Below are 12819 nucleotides of genomic sequence, written 5' to 3'. Positions count from 1 at the left end.
TATTTTCATTGCAGTAGGTGGGAATGTGGGTACTGAGGCCTGGACAGATCCCTGGGCCAGACTAGAGACAGAGGTAATAGAGAGCCTATGTACTTCCAGCACTTTTCCTATCTATCTATCTATCCATTATCTATCAATCAATCATCTATATCACTTTTGGACTAGGACTCCCTGCCCTTCTTTCTTAACAGATGAGACTGTACCTCAGTTCTTTGAATTGAATGAAGTGGGCAGGGGATTCCAAGAGAAAGACTCATCAAAGAGTTCCAGCACTTTGTACTTCCTAATTCTAACAATGCCATGCTTCGCTGGTCCTGATGTAGGTGGTACCTGCCAGTGGGATTCTTCCCAGCACCCCAGAGATAGTGTAGAAAAAATTCTTCACAGAGGGGCTATGAACCACAGAGGTTTTCTAAGCAGGGATATCCAAGCAACTGTTCAAATGGAGAAGAATGTCTGACCTTATATGGTTGCAATCAGGACAACAAATTAAGGGTCTATGGTGATATTAATTCATTATATTTCTAAACTTTGGGACAGCCGTGGGTAAGTATTTCCAAGGTATTATGTAGAAATGTATAGATTTTTAGAAGTGCCTAAAAGCACTGATATTAAAGAGGAAATTCTGAAGAGAACGATTACGAAAACTTTCTTTTAGAAAGTTTATCAACTTTCAGAAAGGACCAGTAAAGATGATGCAGAATTCCCTATCTTTAATGTAGACAAGAAAACAATTGCTTAAAGAGGCACACCAGTCTTGAGGAGACAGTGTCCTCAGTCTGCCCATCCCATCTTTTTCCCATAAGGAGGGGAAAATGACAAGTTGGGAGGCTTGGCTGTGAGGTTTTTTTGTTTTGTTTTGTTTTAACATTTTATTTATTTATTTATCAGAGAGAGAGAGTGTGTGTGTGTGCACAAGCAGGGGAAGCAGCAGGCAGAGGGAGAAGCAGACTCCTCACTGAGCAAGGAGCCTCACACGGGACTCAATCCCAGGACTCTGAGATCATGACCTGAGCTGAAGGCAGACACTTAACCGACTGGGCCACACAGGCGTCCTAGCTGTGAGTTAATTTACACTTCTTTTTCGTTTCTAAAAGAAACAAAGTCAAAGTTTATATGATTTTTAGAAATTCTTTTTTAAATTTTAATATATATCTTCTTCTATGCCATTATATATTTAAGAAAATGACTGATAATCGATTTTATGATAAATAATTTCTTTAATGATTTACCTGTTATTGGCCATTTTTGTGCTTTCTGTCTTTTGCTATAGTGAACACAGTCACTGATGAGCACATTTATAGTCAAACCTATGAATATCTCCAGAATTATTTCCTTAGAATAAATTAACATGCATAGAATGACTACATCAAAAATTATGTTTATTATCAACTTATCCTCCAGGAAATATCAATTTAAATTTCTATCAGCAGTATTTTGGAAAAAACTGTCCTTTTTCTTTATGCCTAAGCAAAACTTATACATTATCTTTTATTTTATCATTTTTCCCAGTATGATGGGTGTCATAGGTTGGGTTCCCCCCAAAAAACTAGACTTTAAGATTTTTGTTTAAGAACAACACAAGTGAGGGGTTAGGGAAGCAGGATAAGGCAAAGAAGGAAATTGAAGTGCAATGCAATTTCAACAAGGGTTTACCAATCTTTAGAGAGCTGGGATGTTCCTTCAAAATTGTCCAGTCTTGAGGCAAGGGGTCTGGGACTTGATACACTTGTACAACTTGCAGGCTGCGCTGGATGGGGGATGACCTTGGATGAGGAGGTTCTCTTCAGCTGGGGGCAACTCTTTTGGAGAACAACTTGGCCATGAGTGTACACAGCCAACACGGCCAGCCGTTGAGGAGTGAGTGCCGTTCTGAAGCGAAAAATTGGACAGTGTTGCCGGAGCTGCTATGCAGTCCATGCTTTGTACCACTCAGACCTACTTGCTTTGTATAATTATTGGGAACAGCTTCTCTTGGATTCTGATTATTTTGTTTCCCAGGAAAATTTGCAAGAGTAAGGTTAATGAAATGAACTACAGTCCTTGTCAGTGGTAGCTGGTCTTGGGGTTGAAACTGAGACTGAGCATCTTTCTTCTCATTACAATTCTAGATTTTTTTTACTCTACTTCCATTACCAACTGTCATAGGTATGGCTCTCTGGGAAACAGACTTTCAGATGTGCATAGAGGACATTTATTGAAGTGTGCTCTTGGGAACAACATGGCTGAGAGGTGAGGGAAAGACAATTGGACAGATGGATGAGTTGAATTGAGATGCAGTTGAACTGAGATGCAGTTGCCTCGGCCAGTTCTGTGGGAACATCAGAGCTGGAATAGCTTTTCATATTGGCCCCATCTTTGCACAAGGCAATGGGGCTTTATTATTCTTGCACCCAACCAATCTATAGGTGCAGGCTCCTCTGGAGTAGGGGATGTGACCTTGGGCAAAGTGTCTCTCTTCAGGTAATGACACTTCTAGAGAGGGACTCTGCTGAAATCTGCCAGTTGCTAACACTCCCAGCAGCTGAAAGAATGAATATTTCAGTCCAGTCCCCAAATGGAATCTGGGCACCACACTATGGTACCCATTACAGCAGTTTAAATGGCATCTCATGATTACCGTAATTTGTATTATTTGATATGTCTGTTAACCATATGTATTCCTTCTTTTTGAATTGTGTGCCTATTTCTTTCTTTTATTTTTCTATGTAGATAACATTTCATTGATTGGTTTTTTTTTCCTATTGCATACATTGCAATACTTCCAATTTGTCAATTTTTGTTTTTTAATATATCCATGTTTAAATTTTATATAACACAATATATTTATCTTTTTCTTTTTCATTTCTTTCTTCCATATGAGTTTTAAGAGTCTTTTATCCAGCTTATAGAGAAATACAGATAATTTGATCTAGTAGTTTTATAGTTTTATTTTGTTAGATTTAAATGTTTCATTTACTTGGGATTTATTTTGGTGTATGGTATAGGCTTAAATTATGTGTGTTTTCCAGATAATTCAACAATTATCCCAGCACCCTGTTTGAGTGATCCTTTTCATCTTCAATGAATTTAAGATTTCTATGTAATATATTAAGTATATTAAGTTCTTTTATGCCAGGATTGTCTATACAATATTCTTTTCATCAATCAACCTGCTTATACTTAATTATTATAGTTTTATAGTTATGGCTTACCACTCAGGTGAGCTTACCCACCAAAGTGAACAGATGATTGATACAGGAGTAAGTGATCATGGTTACCTTAGATAGCTAAATTTTTACGTCTCTTTTGCTTATATGAACACATCTATTTCTTTACTTCTGACCATCAGTCTATGCATTTTACCACTTGACAAATGTTTAAATGCAGCTTGAAAGTGTCACCTCTTGTCTTTTTTTCCTCTTTTTTGTTAATTTTTGAAAACAATCATTGAGCTGCATGTTTCTTTTTAAATTCCTTATATTTTCTATTTCAGCCTTCAGCACATGAAACAATAAATATTTATTGAAGGTTGAAGAATAAGATCATCACTTCCTTTCTGTATCAACTCCTTGGTTCTTGATTTCTCTACATTACAAATTATGTCTAGAATACCTCACAATGAGGTAGGAGAATATGAAAAAAATGTAGATTAAAATACACTGAAATGACATAGCGATATGCGTTTTTCTTTCCTTTTTTTCTCCCCCTAAAGAAATGTCATTGATGAGGCTTTAAATATCTAGGCTAGACTTACTTTCAGAGAAGTTATAAATTTGAAGACCTCTGAAAATGGTTAAAAATTTTGAACTCATAGAATGAAAAAGCTAGGAAGTCATTCCTTTTGTTTATTTGTTTCTATTTATTCTACACGTGTAACGGAGTAAAGAACCGGCTATGTAATTTGCAGGAACAAGTACAAAATGAATATACTGGGTCTGTTGTTCAAAAAGTATTAAGAATTTCAAGATGGTGATAACCACGTGTGGGACCATTTTGCATGGGTTTAACGTCCATAAAGCTGGCTGAACCCACCCCATACACTGTGCCAGGCAGTGGTGTGAGAGAGCAGGGAGGAGCCTGGCATGCATGGTTATTTCCCTGGTGGAGCTCACACGGTCAATGTAGATGAAAGCAGAGAAGTGCCAATTCATCCTTGAACTGTGCTCTATTATCTTCTCTAATTCAGAGTTGGTTTTCAAAATTTGACTGCTTTACACTTATCCCCAATTCCCAACATAGTTTTTCAGCTGTCACATCCTTAAGTAATCACTTAGCAGAATTTGTTAAATGACCACTGTGTGCAGACACCCTACTATGAGCTGGGTAAAGATAAAATTAGTGGCTTATTTTTATCATTAAAAAATCATTCACGATAAAGCAGTATAAAGGCTCATTCTTTGCAGAGGGTGTTTTCATATCTATGGTGAGCATGAATGTACTATGATTTGTAGCAGCAGCTGGAAATTTTCTTCTCATTAATCTGACTCCCTGAAAGGATATTGTCCTCCAAATGCAAGAAGCACTGTCACTAAGGAAGAAACATATCTTCTTAGAATAAGAATCTTGTAGTTAATGACTGTGCGGTTTGTCTTGATTTGGGGACTAATATATATGTGCTAGTTTTCTTTTGGGGCAGGGGATAATATCAAAATATATTAGCCAAAGACCCTTAGGGGTAGGTAGGAAATAGGCAGAAATAGATTTCCTTTAGCAGTTGATTCCTCAGCATGCTAGTTATGTTCAAACAGGCCCTGGATTTTTTGACATCTGTTTTATTTTGTTTCTTGCCTTTTCCAGTGCTCAAGCTCTCAGCTCTTGCTCTGTTAACAATGGGGGCTATGAGCCGGAGTGTGTTCAGATCACTGATGAGCACTGTAAGCCCTGGTGCCTTCCACACCGCCAGCTGAAATGAGACAGCAAACACTGAGAGAGAAAGTCACAGTGAGCACATATTACCTGCTGCAAAGGAACAACGTGTTGAGAGTAATAAAACTTTTTCCAGCACTATGTACCATTTTGCAAGATTGTGTGTTTGAAACAATCATTTTTTTTATCCCTATAATCTACTTCACATGTTCCTTTCCATAAACAGCTGTTGCCTCTTTCGTCTCAGGAACATTTGTAGCTCTGTGTTCTTTTTCACTCTCTTTTAAGGGAGGGCGGCCAGCTATAGTGATATGATTCATGGTGATGAGCTGTGACAGAATTCAAGAATTTAAAGTGATGTTCAGTGTCCCATTGAGTTTATAAGAAATCCCAAACAAAGATTTCTGGAAAATGCTTAAATGCACAAACAAAACAAGAAGGGTGAAGACTTTTATTCTCCATTGTGCATTTTGTTACTGTGCATCAACAAAAGTCTACAGACTCAATAGAAAAAAAATATAGGTATACATTCATAGTATTGTTTTTTTTAATAAAAAGCACCTCTTCTCTCATTTATTTTTATTTAATAAATTAAAATTCTCTGAAAAGACTTGGCATGCTATCTTCAACTCATTCAGTAGGGATGCCAAAGGGAGGCTCCCATAATTTTCACCCATTCCCTAATTGTACTCCTCAAATGATAAGTATCTTCTCTAATGCAGGCAATACATTTTTCTCAGTACTAAATAAAATGTAACTAAAACTATCCTTTAAAATTTTGATATTTTTATTAACCTCTAGCACACATTCTAAATATAAACAGTGTACTTGTCTCTGTGAAAATGCAATTCTGGGACCATGGCTGCTCATTCCCCAGATGGGTGTAGCTCTTTTTCCCAAGTTAACTCTTTCAGGTATTTTTTTTTTCCTTTTTCTAACTCCATAATGGTTTTTGTTTTTGTTTTTGTTTTTCCCCTTTCTGGTCTCCTCGTCACCATATCTCCAAGTTGGCAACAGCTCTCCCCTTATGAGCCTCCCTTGGGATCTTTGTACTGTATCACAGCTCCTACATCCCCGAGCCTTCTCTGTCAAAGATAGGAACTCCCTTCATAGTCTAAGGGTTCCTGGATTAGGGATATTTCTTAGGCTACTTGAAGTTATGCTAAAGAATGACAACATTTCATGCACCCTAGAATTTACTTTCCTGAGCAAAAGACTAGTGGGCAATTGGGATTAAGTTTAATACTGCAAGGTGGTAGGCTAAGGCAAAGACCCCTGTTGTATACTGAAAGGAAAAATACCTTAGCTATTTTAACACAATTGACAAAGAACAGTGTCCTTTGCAACTGAAATTGTGCATGTTTTCTCTGGGCTACTGTACATGTTTTGAGTTATGTGTTATTTTGGGGAAGTCATCCACCATAATCAATGGAGAACAGCAGGTGCCTTCTTGCTGAGGACCAATGAAGGTGGGTCTGAATTTACAAGTGCAAGTTCATTGTTTTTGGTGGTTAATGTCCATCACCTATAAGGGCCACAGTTTTCCAGCAATGAATTGGTAACAACTGGCAATTTTGGAAAGTAAGAGGAAGAAAATTATTAACATATTAAGGTTTGTTGCTTTTAGAAATATGTGGATGAACTAAGATGATTTACTATATAGCATAGACAAATTTCCCAAAACTGTGGTTTTGCTACACTTGGGATGAAATCAAGGACAGAGTCATTTTCCTCTGATAGCATGGTACATTTACTAAAAAATTCCAATAGTTCCAAAGAAAAGCTGCCTACTGGCAACTATTGACATTAGCAATTACTCTGCTTAATTAAATTGTGTATTGACATAAGCAGATTCTCTGTGTACAGCCATCTAATCCTAATCCAACAAAAGATGGGAAGACTTTTTTTCATTTGTTTAACAAACATCAATGGATCATCTTTTTGTTTGGCACTGTGCAGGAGAGTGATTTTTCTTTTCCTGGAAGGCTTTCATTATAAATGTAGTTGAAAGACTAGTTCACCTGTAAACTGAAGTTTGGTAGCATCACCTCTTTTCCTAGAGTAGACTATGGAATGCTGAATAAATTGGGCAGGGAAGTGGGGACTTTGTCCAACATCTGACTTAGACTATCTCAGCATGGTTTAAATACTTTATTTCAAGTTAATATTTAGGACTTTGCTGTTATACATATTTTTCTACCAAAAGCTATTGAGATTATTTAGATCATATTTACTTCTGTTTCCAATTATGAAGCCAAATGGCTAAGTTTTATTGATTTAATCATATTAATTTGTCCTATTTTTAACAGAAGTCCAAAACCACACAATTGTGTAAGGGAGATGACTTTAATGTTAAGCCCCATGGGATGATTTGTGGTTTACCTGCATTTGTATCCAGACCCGCCCACAAAAAAATCATATGTCAGTCACAAGACATTTGCAGTGCTCATAGACACAGGGCTGTGATTTTGCTGACAATGTGTCACTGTCCAAAGCAGTAGAGAGAACGCAACAAGGATGTGATTAAAAAAAAATTTAAGTCTTAGAGACCAGAGGTGCTTTTTATCGAACAGTTTAGCGTCATAAAAAGGGTGTGGAAAAAATCACGGTTAAAGATAAATAAGGGAAACCAACGGTAAAGGTCTCAGACCACCATCTGGCAGCAGAGTGAAAGACTTGAGAGTAAAGGCCCCACCAACTGGCCTCCAGTCCACACGCAGAAGCGCTGGTTTAGAAGGACATATGTAAGGCTTGACTGCTTCAGTAGCAAAGTCCTTCCAGTATTTTATGAAATGGGCATTTTATCTCCTCATTCCTGGAGGTGGAATAAAGCATAGTAAGGAAAGCAGGAAGAGGGCTTCTCTTTTCTCTAGATCTCATGTGTTTTCTGTGTTTATCTATTACTGACTTCACCCTTCACTGTTCCTCAGTTTCTCCTTACCAGCTTGTCCTAAAATTTTCTCCATTAACTGAAAACAAGAAACTGCAGAGATCTCCAAGCCGAAGGAAAGATAGGTAAGGAGAGCTAGAAAGAAACAGAGAAGAGAGCAGGGTTGGCATGATCGGCTTCCATTCCCCTGGGCTGACACATGACCACCGGAGCCCCAGAGCAAGACAGCTGGCAGTCACCAGTGCCAGCCACACGTCCTTCAGGGCCCTCACGCCCTTTCCCAGATATGAACATGCAACACAAACTTCCCTGTAGACCCTCTAAATAACTTCTACACATACATCCCTTCATTCAATTATTATTTAATGTAAGTATTTCTAACTCTCATGTTCCCACCATTGTTCTGCGTTTTCCTTTTTTCTTTATTAAGCAAATGATATTTGCTGAAGATGAACTATAAAATGCCAACAGGTGAAAAAGAAAAAAATAAATTCCACCTAAACAATCAATCAATCAATCAATAAAAATAAATTCCAACCTCAACAATATTAGTTACTGGTTTCACTTTAATATTATTATTATTATGTTCAGTTAGCCAACATATAGTACATCATTAGTTTTTGTTGTAGTGTTCAAGGATTCATTAGTTGTGTATAACACCTAATGCTCATCACATCACTTGCCCTCCTTAATACCCATCACCTGGTTACCCCATCCCCCCACGCTTTTCCCCTCCGCAACCTTCAGTTTGTTTCCCAGGGTCCAGAGTCTCTCATGGTTTGTCTCCCTCTCTGGTTTCTTCCCATTCAGTTTTCCCTCCCTTCCCCTGTGGTCCTCCACACTATTCCTTATGTTCTACATATGAGTGAAACCATATGATAATTGTCTTTCTCTGCTTGACTTATTCCCCTTAGCATAAGCCCCTCCAGTTCCATCCATGTCAATGCAAATGGTGGGTATTCATCCTTTTTGATGGCTAAGTAATATTCCATGATATATATGAAAAACATCTTCTTTATCCATTCGTCTGTTGAAGGACATCTCAGCTCCTTCCACAGTTTGGCTATTGTGGACATTGCTGCTGTGAATATTGGGGTGCATGTTCCTTTTCTTTTCACTACATCTGTATCTTTGGGGTAAATACTTAATAGTGCAATTGCTAGGTTATAGGGTAGCTCTATTTTGAACATCTTAAGGAACCTCCTTACTGTTTTCCAGAGTGGTTTCACTTTTATTATATTATGGGTTCTTCCAGAAAATATATGTACTTTTTTGGTTTTGTTTTGCTTTTATCAATTCTGGTATCATATTGATTGTATGGTTTTGTAACCTAACCTATTTCTTTTTTCTTTATTTAAATTACTTAATATCTTATGAAACCTATTTGTTCTTGTCAGTTAAGATAAATCTACATAATTTCCAATAGCTGCATAATATCCCATTCAGTGATTATAGCAAAATATCCTTACTCATTTTCCTACTATCAAATAACAAGACTTTTTACTCCTTTATTTTTTCAAAACAATGGTGCAGTGAACAATCTTTTGTCATTACAAACATCCTCAATTATTTTCTTAGGCTAAATTCTTGAAAATGTAATTATACAGTCAATTATAAGATCTTGATATGTAGCCAAACTAGAATCATGAAGCGATATTTCATTCTACTAGGACTATTAGAGTACCATTTATTCTCAGCCTCACCATTTGATGTGTCCAACAGTATCTGAGATATAGATATATTAGATATATATATATATTCTAATATTTTTCCAATTTATCACTTTTTACACAGTTTATGGAAGTTCTTGCCATTTTGAAATATTTTCTTTTGTGGAATGTATTTTCCTTTATGTTTTGCCTCCAAATAGAATTTTACTCTGAAATATTTCATATTCACCAAAATATGAATTTTAAAATATGGAAAGCCTTAATAATAAACTTCAAATATGTGAAACCTCTACTTCTGGAGGATAAAAGTATAGGTTTGTCCTAATATTTTGTGTATATAAAGCGTTCCAGTGTATGGATTGCTATGAGCTATTTTTACTCCCAACACTTCTGACACTAAATATGTGGGTTTTCCACACCAAGCAATTCTCAGATTCTCTTCAGACATCAGTTGGGTGTCCCACAAGTCAACTCAATTGTAACATTAACTAACTGGCATTAGCAGAGACCCCACAGATTTAAGGACTCAGTCCCAAAAGACTGCCTCCACTTCCAATGCCAGTTGCAAGTCCCAGGCCTCCTATACTTCTGGCCAACTGGCTATAAATTGGGATTTCCTATATATAATCCTCTCCTCAGGTTTAATAATTTGCTTGAATGGCTCACATAATTGAGGAAGACACTTTACTTACTAGGACCAATTCATTATAAAAGATATAACTCTGTAATAGCCAAATAGAATAGATGTTTAGGGCAAGGTATTAGGGACAAGGGGCACAGAGTTTCCATGTACTCTATGAGAATGCCACCCTCCCAACACCTTAGTGTTTTCACCAACTGAATCTCTCCAAACCCCATCATTTTAGGGGAGTCTTCAGCTCCTCTTCCCTGCTTCCCTCCCTTGGGTATAGGGGTGGGGGTGTTGAGGGAGGGAAAGTTCCAACCCTCTAATCACATGGTTGGTTCCTCTGGCAACCAGCTCTCATCCTGAAGCTATCTAGGGACCCACCAAGAGTAAATTCATTAGCATAAACTCAGGTATGATTGAAAGGGGATTATTATGAATAACAAAAGATGCTTCTCTCATCTCTATCACTCAGAAAATTCTAAGGATGTTAAAAAGTTTCTTGTTCTAGGAGCCAGAGGTTGAAGACCAAATATGTATTTCTTGTTATAGCCAATATCACAATTACCATAATTTATTTGACTCGTCCCTAATAAACGGAAACTTCAATTAATGTCCTGGCACATAATCTCGGACATTTATATTGTTTCCTTAGGATACATTTCTAAATGTGGAATAGAATGTAAAATATGTACAGTTTTTTAGGCTTTTGATATAATTTACTAATCTGTCTTCAAGAAAAGGGAACCAGTTTATGTTTCTTTCAGTATATAAGAGACCCAGTTCTTTCATATCCACCAACACAGGATATTGTCAATCTTGTTTATTTTGCATGTGGATAGACAAAAATAATTTTATCAAATTGTAATTGTAAATGTGAAGTTTTGATAGGGAGAGTGGAGGAACCAAATTTTAGGAAGTCTTAAAACTCAAGTTGAGTTTAGAATTGTTGTAGAAAAAAATCAGGGGAGTCTATATCTGTTGTTAGCTTGGAAATGGTCCAATAAAGTTGATATTTTAGGAAAATCACTTTGATGATTAAGAAATCTGTTGTAATAATTCAGGTATGATTAGATAAATTTCAGCAATGAAATAACAGGAGGAATTATAACTGAGTTGAGAAAGGAACTAGAGAATGTGATGAGAGATTAGACATAAAGAGAAGACAATTTCAGGGTTTCTTGTTGGTGAGTCAGGAATGATAGTAATACTATGACAACAGGGAAGTTAGTAGGAAGGAGGTTATTGGACTGCTGAGTTTAGGATGATGGGGCAAGAGGGAGGTGGGGGGAATATCTGCATGGTAGACCCATTACAGGTTAAATAGGGCGAGAGCTCAAAAGTATCTCCATGATGTGTCTGAGAGATCATCAAAAAATAGGCTTGCATTTCTGGCATTGTAAACCAAAATGTAACAGAAATGGGCTGATGGGCTGAGTTTTGCAAAAGTTAGAACATAAGTTTGTGCTAATTCGTTGAGAGGTTGGAGAGTAAAAACAATAGCTAACAAGCCTTTGTTGAGAGACCTAGAATCATAGAAACACTTTGAGATTGTCTAGTTCAGTAGTTTCCAAATTAAATGTTCCCAGGAATTTATCTGAATTTAAGAAGTTGGAGAGTTTGAAGAACGTAACTCAAGGAAGATCCTGTATGTGTGTGTGTGCGTGTGCGCATGCATGCACAGGTGTGTACATATGTGTGCACATGTGTGTGAAGAGGAGGATATGGGTGTGGAGCTGTTCCAGGATTTTCATCTGCTATTACAGAGAAACTCCACTTTTTAAGCATTGAGTAGATCGGGATTTTATATAAGATTTTGTTTAAAATGAGTTATGGTGACCTTAAAAGATTTGAGACTAGTAATCTCAAATTTATAAATGGGAAAAAAATTGTCTCAGAGAGACTAAATAACTTGTTGAAACTCATCCATTTGTTCATTCATTCAATGACTATTTAGTGAGTGCCTGCTTTGGGCCAGGAACTGACATAGACACTGGAAGTACAACAATGAACAAGACCAAAGAGTCAAGGGGAGGAACAGACATTGATCATAACCACCACACAAACTGGTATAGAAATGCTAAATAAGATGACTTATGAAGCAACAGGTCCTGGTTCGGCAGTGTCTTAGGTCAGTCATTCTTCCAGTGTTATGTCCCCTGCCTTTCACGGTGGTAGTGGACCTGCCCAGACCCTGAAATGACATCTAAAACTGAGCTGAAAATAAAAATAATTTCAAAGAAAGCATAAGGAAGTTAATGAATTTAATCAGGGCCTTATGTATTTAACTCAAGGTAAAATCACTCTATTCCAGATCATTAGAAACAATTATTTCGTACTTCAGTGGTAGTGATCTTAATGTTGAAATTGCATCTTTTGTGTTTTCAGCAGACATTGACTTTTTGGTCCTCCTGTCATCCACCTCAAATTCTATTACCTTATATTAGATTCACTGGGTCCCCCTCCACACTTCTTCTCTCCCCATGGTCTTTTTGGTGTCATTAGCATCTCTTGCCTCAGGAACTATTGACATACTGATAGCAGCAACTTCTACTGAGGTCCTTTTAACTTTGTCATGGATCAATATATGACATGCAATTTATTTATTGTTATGGCTTTACACTTTCTCTCATAAAAGCAGTGTGTGTTCACTGAATAAAATTTGGAGAAAAATGAGTAATAAAGTAGCACAGAAGAAAAACAATAGAAACCATCGGTATCACCATAGAGAAGTAACAATTTTTAACATACTGTTGTAAATCTTTTCAAGTATTTTATTTGCATAA

The 12819-nt window shown here is 36.9% G+C and overlaps 1 protein-coding gene across 2 annotated transcripts in view; it reads left to right on the top strand.

Annotated features, from left to right (window-relative positions):
- LOC118548702 (uncharacterized) overlaps positions 1–12819 on the top strand; it is a 627159-nt gene that overhangs the window by 466225 nt on the left and 148115 nt on the right. For both annotated transcript variants that reach the window (XM_078069499.1, XM_078069492.1), the window contains 2 exons: positions 896–1061; positions 3476–3605. The gene's annotated coding sequence lies outside the window, so the exon portion shown is untranslated. The remainder of the gene's footprint in view (positions 1–895; positions 1062–3475; positions 3606–12819) is intronic.

This window comes from Halichoerus grypus, chromosome 1 (assembly GCF_964656455.1).
Source record: "Halichoerus grypus chromosome 1, mHalGry1.hap1.1, whole genome shotgun sequence".
NCBI lineage: Eukaryota > Metazoa > Chordata > Mammalia > Carnivora > Phocidae > Halichoerus > Halichoerus grypus.
Note: the sequence above shows the minus strand (reverse complement) of the source record. Positions and strands in the feature narration are given on the sequence as shown.